We start from the raw sequence: 9,940 nt of genomic DNA, 5'->3' as shown, positions 1-9,940 counted from the left end.
GCAACAAAAACATTTCGAACTCCCAAAAAAAAAAGATGCTGAGTCAAAGGTTACTTTCAAATAAAATACTCAATGTCTATTTGAGTCCTCCTCGTATTTATGAAATAAAAAGCCAGTGAAAACTATAAAAATTACAAATAGAAAAATAGAAAAGAAAAAAATTGCGGGGGGAAAAAAAGAAAAGGACAGGAGAAAAAAAAACCTTTCTCTTTCATCCCAACAGGTAAGAACAATTTTAGCAGCTTATCTACCATCTTTAAATACAGCATAATTATCCCCATATCTCATCTCCTAATTAAAAAAAACATCAAAATATTTCATTAAATGTATTTTTTACTAAAGGTCCATCCAGAAAGGACAGAACGGTCTAATCTTATAGGGGGAATTGCTTCAGTGAAACTCCCTGAAATAGGCACCAGAATAGAAACTACAAGATTGTGAGTATTCGTCCTGCCTTAGGCATAAAAGGAGGCTGGGTGATTTGGGGCCAGTCACTCTCAATTCAACTCACCTCACAGGGCTGTTTGTTGTGGAGAAAATAGGAGGAGAAAGGAGCAATAAGTATATTCACTACCTTAAGTTATTTATAAAAGTAATAAAGGTGGGATAAAAAATATTCAAAACCTAAAAAATGTATCACCCAGGCACTACGTGGAAATTGGAACAGCAGCAATGAAGTCTCTGTCTCCCATATTGCTAAGGCGTATACAGTTAAACAACACATCAGTTTTCAGTCTCAACTTTTCAGTGAAACTGACCATGGCAAGCTTGTGAGAACATCAGCATCAGATATGTAAACAAAGCAACCAGCTCCTTTTTTATGTTTTTTAAATTAAGAACAATGCCTTAGGCCAGAACTAGATTTGATTATTTCTGACATATTTCAAGTATGTGTTGGGTTGTTGTTCTTTGTGGGCAGCAGTTTAATATAGCCAATGAAGCAAGACAACTGTAACATACCACATTCAAAAAAAAATCTAACATAGCATTATTTTCTTGCAAGACAGGGAGAAATTATCAGATAGAGTTTTTGCATGCAAAATTCTTCAAATACAAGCCATGCTATATGCACAATATGGTGGTTCAGTGGTAATCATGGCCATAATATTGTTGTTGTTGTTAGTTGTGAAGTCGTGTCCGACCCATCGCGACTCCATGGACAACATTCCTCCAGGCCTTCCTGTCCTCTACCATCTTCTGGAATCCATTTAGGCTCACGCCTACTGCTTCAGTGACTCCATCCAGCCACCTCATTCTCTGTCGTCCCCTTCTTCTCTTGCCCTCGATCTTTCCCAGCATTAGACTCTTCTGGCCATAATATAGCAAGGGCTAGAAACTGCCCAGTATTACAGGCATATTCCCTCTCCTCTTGTCATTGATGACTTCCCTTCATACTATTTTGATTTAGATAGGAGTGAACAAGTAGTATACATCTGCTCTCATATGCCTGTCTGGTGCCTCACACTCTGGTCAGATATTATGTTATCTTTGTATCACTGTGTGCAAAAAAATAAAAATAAATCCCATGTGACCTAATTGCTATTTTCATGTAACAAAGCATTGCTTTGTTGCCAGATTGTTTTTGCAGACAATGAGCACAGCAAGAGGGTGAGCAAGTGAGGGGATGAAAGGGTGCACAAAACAAATAAGTAAATTCAACAGATCAACACATGAAAGAATGAGCAAGACAGATTAATGCAACAGAGTAAACAGTATGAGACAGACAAGCGAGAAAGCATCAGAAACCATAGAGTAAGTGCAAGAAACAGAAGAGGGAGAAGTAAGAGCGATAATGAGACAAGAGGAAACATGAGGGATGAAAAAAGCAAGTTAGAGAAACTAGAGAAAGAGAGACAAATGAATCAGAGGAAGTGAAATGCAGAACTAGACATAGGAATAAGGGAGAAAAACCTTAACAAATGACAGGATGAGAGAGCAAGCAAGACTGAGAGAGACAGTCCAAGAATATTCTGTGGGACAAGAGCCTCTTTTGCGGTACATAACAGTGCATGGCAAGGACATTGTGGAAGTATTGCTACCATCTATTTTCCTTTAACATGGCCTGCATTAATCTTTCAGGGAAGCCCCACTAGAGGTGCACTAGTACATATAAAGTAGGCTGGAGTTACTATGGATGATATCCTATAGCAAATGTCACCAACCTTTCTCGTTTGGCAGACCGGAGGGAAAGGGAGTGGGCAGCATTTTACATGCATGTAAGAATGTGCTCACGAACGGGGCTGTGAGCATGCATGTGATGCAAATGGGGTGGTGCTAGCACCCATGTGACACTCGCAAGCCCTGCCCCATTCTTGCACAGCATGGCATCCCATTTTTCCACGCCATTTTTGTGCCCCACAGCATGGCGGCGTCCCATTTTCACAGCCTGGGGCATGGTGTCCTGTTTTTGCATCCCATGGCTGTGGCATCCTGTTTTCACACCCCGTGGCCACAGCTCTAGCACGAGTGGAGGGTGTATACACACGTGTGTGCGCACTGGCCAGCCTGTCTCGTGGACAGTAGGCCACAGCCCAGTAGTGGGCCATGGTCCACAGGTTGGGAACCCCTGTCCTATAGGACACTGGACACAACAGGCTCCCAGAACCCAATCCTCTTACACACAGGTTTTTGGAAACATGTTCATCTTTTTCTTATTATGATAATGGTATCTTTAATCAGAAAAACTGCTATCTGCAATGGTACTTCTGCAATGTTTAGAAGGTCTAGAGCAGAGGTCCCCAACCTTTTGGGCACCAAGGCCTGGTTCCATGGAGAGAGGTTTTTCTGTGGACCGGAGGGTGTGTGGTTTCGTGTGATGCCTGCATGTTGTGGATGGGGTTTTGCTTGTTTTGTGTGGATGGGTTGCTGGCATGCACTTAGTAACTGTGTTAGTAACTGTGGCTAGAATGATTCATCTTACTAAAACAGAATTTATACTAACTTTAGTTTATAAACTATCTTGGCTTATATTTTCAAGCAATTATGGAAAGTAGCAAACATCCCACCGCTGAGATGGCTTGCCATTATTGTGTACTACAACACATTATGGGAAGATTGGAAGTTGATGAAATTAGATAGCCCAGGCAATTTATCGTAGTGATTTTTAAGGCAACAAATCCTTCGCTCACATATACCGGCTATTCCAAATAAAATATACGACCTCTGGGTATCCCCATGGTGACCATTTCCAGCTTTATAGCCATTTCTCTTTACTTTGCCCCGCGGTCGTTCTTCTTTTCTTCCGGCTTCTTTTTCGCTCTGCCCTCTCAGTCCCTTCTCAGAACCAGGAACGAAACACAATCCCACCTTCCTCCTCTTCCACGGAGTAACGGCACTCTTCGCAGTCCAACTGTGTCTAAAAGATGCATTTGCCTGGGAGGAGGAGGAGGAGGAGGAGGAGGAGGAGGAGGAGGAGGAGGAGGGGAAAGGGCGCGTGCCCGCCTACTGCTCGCGCGCCCGAAGCAGAGTTCAGTAGCGCGTGCCAGCTCCCGCTCTAGCCTTCGCCTCTCCCGCCGGTGGCAGGCATGCGCCCTAGCCATCCACCACCAATTTGGAGGCGGGCACAGGCGCTGAGCTTCTGACTGTCCTGCCCCGCCTCTCTTCCCTCCCCAGAGGGAGCGAGAGAAAGACTGACGGAAACCAGGGTTACTCAGACGTCAGACAGCAGCGGTGGTGGCAGCAGTAAGAGGTAGAAGAGGAGGAGGAGGAGGAGAGGAAGACGACAGGCCTGGGCAAAGCAGGACAGGGAAGGACGCCTGGTAGTGGACGTATATTGGTTCCTCCTTCCTAATCCGGAGCCGCTGGCAGAGCCTGACAGATACGTATGCTGCAAGGACACGAAGGGAAGGGAGGGGGTCTGTCATCTGTTCCAGCTGCAAGAGGGGAGAAAAGGCTGCTGCTGCTGCTGCTGCTGCTGTGCTAGCGAGGCTGCCCGGTCCACTGAAACAGCTAAAAAAAAAAAACCAGGCGAAGAAGCGGAGGTAAGGAGCTTTGAGATCGGAAACAAATGGGGGAACAACTCCGGAGCTAGAAAAGAGAACTGGGAGATATGTGGCCGCCGTTCTCCTTCCCTTTCCAAAGCCTCCCCCTGCCGACGCTGTGCGCTGGGAAGGGAGGAGGACTCGGGAACTGAAGGTTAAATCAGGCGGAGCAGGCGCAGGTTTGCCTTCTGCGGGGACGGAGTGATTTGGTGCTGAACTGGGCAGACCCTGCAGGGCGGAGCGGCGGACGGCCCGTGAGTGACAGGTTGCTGAAGCCCAGGGCGGAATGAACACTCCAACTCCGGGCCAGAGATGCCCGTCTCCTCTTCAGAGGATGCTCAGTAGAGACCCGGGAGATGAGAAGGCAAAACTGTTGGTGCGTTTGTGTGGGGCTAGATGAAACCATGGTGGAGGAAGACCTTGCCCGCTCTAATTCAGACTCATCTTCATCCGATTTGGTCTGGGAGGAGGAGGGTAAGGTTGTTGTGAAGCATCCATTTTGCCACGATGGGTCTGAAAAGAGGGCAAGCTTAGTTTTTCAGAGGGATGCTTTGGAAACCTCCAACTGGCTGTTCCCTGAAGATTCTTTCTTGGGCAGGCATTGCTGTGAAGTTTTATTTTTGCTAAATTATTTGGAGAAGGAAAGGGGCTAAACCCCCAGCATCTGACTTTTGATGTAGTAGCCTCAAATTTGATCTGAAATATCTGCATGCATTTTCCAAGAATGAGGAAAGGGAAAAAAATCTAAAAGGTAACTTTAAAATATGAGAATTACATAGCTTTTACTGAAACAATGTATCTATATAATCAACTAATTATATCGTATGTTTCCATGGTTATGCTTCTATGGTAAAAAGTTGAATCAATGAATTGGGATCTACTTGTGTTTGTCCCCACCCCCAATGAATTTATCTAATAAAATAGTGGTTATTGTTTCTTGCTCTGCACTGAACCAGGCCTGGATATTTAGTGAAATGAAATCTGATTGCATTTGCTGTTTAGGGTTAAAAATGTTGCCAAACAGCTGCTGCTTTGTGTTTCAATTGCTGAGGTCCCTGGAGTGGGTTTTGGACAAGGGCATGGTTTGTAAACGATGAAGTCAGGGAGACAAGGGTCAAGTGTAGATTTATGGGTCAATAGATCTCCTTCTGTGAAACTTTAAGAAATAATCATTTGAAAAAATAGTAAAATACCACAGAAATGGCTTTTAATGTCTAACATTTTACCAATAGTAACATTTCCTTTGAATTTGAATTTGTATTGATAGTTTTTCAGAATAAAAATTCCTTTAATTTCACCTCTGGTTTATTTGTTTGTTTTGGACAAAGTAATTGCATATATTTTTCTTATATTTAATGGATTTAATGTTCTTTATTTTGATGATTGAAGCATATGTAAACACAAGAAAATGTTTTTAATAATATATTACCTTGCGTAATAAATATTGCAGAAAAAGAAACATTGCATTTATCACATTTTGTCTTTTTTTGAGCTGTATTATGTTCTTTTATTTCTAATGGTATGCATTTGCTTTTTAAAGTAAATTGCTTTTAAGAAAAAATATTTTCAGAATATTTTGTACTAAACTTCTATTTTTCCTGCTGTATCATATTTTATTCTTGAAACATTTTAAAATAAGAATAGTACTTAGCACTAGATAAACTTATTTTAAAATGTTTCAAAAAGAGAACATAATAGCACCCATACGTTCCCGGTTTCAGCACATCTTGCTTGCTATTTTTGTTCTTAAAAGTATATTTGGTTTCTTTGGTTTTTCTATATTACATATTCAGGAATGGAGATAAGAGGTCTTCTCTGTGAAATGGAATATTGAAGATGAGCACAGGAAGATCTATTGGATCCAACAAAGCATGGAAGTTGTTTACAAAATAAAAATATGTTTTATCAGACTTGTGATAGTCTGGAGAAAACAGCAAACTTAGTCATTCCCTTTAATATCTGTACTACAGATCTACAGCTAGGGACCTACTGAATTGCCCCTTAAACCAAATTAAAAAATGTAAACATAAGAGAGTCAGAAGGTGAAGTTATGGTCTTCAACGCTTCATAGCAATGAAAATGTGTCAAAAAATCTGGGCTATTTCCAGGTGTGGTCTTACTAGGGTTTTATAAAGCGGTACTCATAGTTCGTGTGATCTGGATTCTTTTTCTCTGTTTATAAACCCAGGAATGTATTAGCTTTTTTGGCTGCTGCTGCACACTGCTGACTCATGGTTAAATGATTGTCCACTAGGACTCAAAGGTCTCTCTCACAGTTACTGTTTTTAAGCCAGTTGCTAATCGAAGAATAGAGAAGCCAGTAGAAATAAAGTAAGAATGCATATCATTATCTTTTCCAGAGAAGGAGAAATGGATTTCACTTACAGGTGAATCTTGAAAATAGTTGCAGCTTACGTACAATAGCATATTCTATTATCAGGGAAGAAAACAATTAAGTTAAAATTCTTACAAAACAGCACAGTATGCCAGCCAAAAATAGGGCAGCTCAAGAATAAATTATATTAGATGAAGATCACCAGGAATTTGGTTTCTCTTGAGTGAAATCAAAGTGCTTCCACTTCTAAGCATTGCAACAAGTACCCAAGAGTAGATAAAAATTACCACAGTAAAGAATATCCTTGAAACTGGACAATTAATGTTTGGTTTCAAAGATAGCCATACATTTTTGGAAAATGACTTCAAATTTCTCTGTGAATCAAGGCTATGCCCAAGAAATGCTGAATTATGAGCAATTGCTTGATTTTTAACTTGACCATTATGCAGAAAACAGCCTAGTTAGTGCAAAAAAATGCTACTGTTATTATGGATGTCCTGTCATCATATACACTGTTGGAAAAGTGATAACTTTTCACACTTTACACTTCATAACTCTGGATCAACTAAACTAAGGTTTTTATGTCTATTTATTAGCAGTATGGCTGCTCTTAATCAGTTACACATTATAAAATGATATTTTGGGAAGTCCCTATTAGATTATAATTAGAAGGTATCAATGATCTTAATGCATGGAGATAACAGATGAACAATCAATCAATACATTTTGTTCCTAATGTCACCAACTTTTTATCAGCTGGAACTACTACTTTTCAGTTCAAGAAGCTGACGACATCAAAACTTTGAGCCAAAGTTTCTGAGGAATGTAATTAATACAAGGAATGTAATTAATGTAATCAAGGTCCCTTCCAATGTTGTTGTTGTTATATATTGAGCATCAAAATGCAGAAATCCAGTTTATCTGAGTTCTTTAATATCAAAAAGGCCCATAGTCTATGAGAGTTGGTGATATTTTATTATTTATTTGAATTTATTTGTCTAATGAAGTTTATAGTGAACAACTGGATTTTCAAAATAATGACATAAGGATAGCTACTGATTCTTTAAATAAACAAAACTGACTCCAGTTATGCCTAAACTCAGTTAAAAACCACCTAGATTTTACTGATACAAATTTATTTAAGATGTTTCTATCTGCAAAACTATAAATAGATTTGAGGAATTTTGTGTGGCAAAAATATATACTGCAGTAATTATTGTACATAAGCCATATGTGCAATAACAACAACAATATAATAATAACAACAAACAACAACAGAATAATAATAATAATAATAATAATAATAATAATAATAATAATAATAATAATAATAATAATAATATAGAGCTTGAAGAGACCCTGGAGGTCTTCACCACTTAAGCAGGAGAACCTATACCATCTCAGATAAGTGACTGTCTAGCGGCTAGCCTCTTCTTAAAAATCTCCAGTGATGGAGCGTCCACGATTTCTGGAGGCAAGCTGTTCCACTGGTTAATTGTCCTCACTGTCAGGAAGTTTCTCCTTAATTCTAGGTTGCTTCTCTCTTTGTTCAGTTTCCAATCATTGTTTCTTGTCCTGCCCTCTGGTGCTTTGGAGAATAACATGACCCCCTCGTCTTTGTGGCAGACCCTCAAATACTGAAATACTGCTATAATGTTGCCCCTGTTTCTTCTTTTCTTTAGACTAACCAAACCCAAGTCCTGCAGCCGTTCTTCATATGTTTTAGTCTCCAGGCCTTTGATCATCTTAGTTGCTCTTCTCTGGTTTTTTTCTAAACTCTCAACATTTTTTTTGGTGATATGGTGACCAAAATTGGCTGCAGTATTCCAGGTGTGGTCTTACTAGGGTTTTATATAAAGCAGTACTAATACTTCAGAGGGACGCGGTGGCTCAGTGGGTTAGGACGCTGAGCTTGTCGATCAGAAGGTCGGCAGTTTGGTGGGTCGAATTCCGAGTGCTGCGTAACAAAGTGAGCGCCTGTTACTCGTCCCAGCTTCTGCCAACCTAGCAGTTCGAAAGCACGTAAAAATGCAAGTAGAAAAATAGGGACCACTACGTTGGGAAGGTAACAGCGTTCCATGCACCTTTGGCATCTAGTCATGCTGGCCACATGACCACAGAGACGTCCTCAGACAAGTGCTGGCTCTTCTGCTTTGAAACGGAGATGAGCACCGGCCCCTAGAGTTGGAAACAACTAGCACGCATGTGCGGGGGAACCTTTACCTTTACCTTACTAATACTTCACGTGATCTTGATTCTGTGTCTCTGTTTATACAACCCAGGAATGTATTAGCTTTTTTGGCTGCTGCTGCACACTGCTTGGCTCATGGTTAAGTGATCTTCCACTAGGACTCCAAGGTCCCTCTCACAGTTACTGTTTTTAAGCCAGGTTTGCCCAGTCTGGACTTATACCTTTGATTTTTCCTGCCTAAATGTAAAACTTTGCTTTTCTCCATGTGTCTGCTGTATAGAGACTTGACCCTCGTGACTGATTTGTTTCATAAAAGGAGTCCTTGCTGCTCTCTGGGCTTGGTTGTTTTCTTGCAGATGTTTCATTACCTAAAATAGATAACATCATGATGCTACCTAGTTGGGTAATGAAATTTCTGCAAGAAAACAACCAAGCCCAGAGAGCACCAAAAGTTCCTCATTTCAACCTTGAGCTACAAATATTCTCCTTTATCAGTTTCATATGAGTGCTTGGATTCCATGCCATATGACTTCAGCAGATCACACCCTTTTTAAAATTTCTTCCACTTTCTCTTTTTAATAATAATAAAAAGCATTTTAATACAGAAATAAGTTCTGTTTTTATCCAACTTTATTTTTATGCATGAAAATTATTTGTAGCAATACTTCTTTTCTCCAGGTTTGCTCATTTATGCATTTCTTTATACCTTTTTTAATTACTAAACTGTTGTGGTCTGAAGTTCCATTTTACTAGTTATTCCTTTCTGCTTTACTGCTCTCTGACAGAAGTATCTTAAATATTTACTAGCTAGAGTCCCTAAATCCCTTGGTACATTACAGCATAAGTATAGAAAGATTCTTTTATACTTCATGTAAGGGCCAAATTTGTTTCTTGAAGGATGGTAGAATATTGCTATGTGCTTTCTGTGGAAAAATTCCACAAATGTCGTCTGAAGAAGACTTTAGTTTTTTAGAGAATAGCTCAGAAGGCTGAGCAGGAATGTGGATTAATACTGGAAGAGATGAAAGCATGTTAGCTGGATAAAAGCTCAGTCTAGTGACATACAATTAATGCTTTTAAACTATATAATAATTTACTATGTTTTGTAAATCTTTGATTAAACACTGATGACTTTAATTTGAAGAAGTTTGGGTCAAAATAAAGGTATTTCATTTTCATGTAATTGACAATGGAAAATTTGATTATATTGAATTGAGAATTAATATTTGTAAAGGAGATCATAAGTAATCTGAAATCAAGTTCTATAAATGGATTCTGTTTTCATAATGAACATTAGGCTGCCATATTGTGGCAATTGAACAATTTCTCCCAGGTGCACCTTTATTACTATGTAATAAAAATCCCTGTGTGGCCTGCTAAAGGAGGGAACGGTATCTAAAATCCTTGAATTATGTAAATATTTCTGCCAAAAAG

At 39.7% G+C, this 9,940-nt stretch overlaps 1 protein-coding gene across 2 annotated transcripts in view; it reads left to right on the top strand.

Annotated features, from left to right (window-relative positions):
- Nucleotides 1-3,679: 3,679 nt before the first annotated feature.
- RAI2 (retinoic acid induced 2) overlaps nucleotides 3,680-9,940 on the top strand; it is a 28,517-nt gene continuing 22,256 nt past the window's right edge. Inside the window, exon 1 of one of the 2 annotated variants that reach the window (XM_083363106.1) lies at nucleotides 3,680-3,980. The gene's annotated coding sequence lies outside the window, so the exon portion shown is untranslated. Of the gene's footprint in view, nucleotides 4,357-9,940 lie in introns of both variants that reach the window. The other variant, XM_083363105.1, reaches the window with a different exon arrangement.

This window comes from Vipera ursinii, assembly GCF_947247035.1.
Source record: "Vipera ursinii genome assembly, chromosome: 4".
In the NCBI taxonomy this organism is placed as follows: Eukaryota; Metazoa; Chordata; class Lepidosauria; order Squamata; family Viperidae; genus Vipera; species Vipera ursinii.
This window is presented reverse-complemented; position numbering and strand designations above follow the sequence as displayed.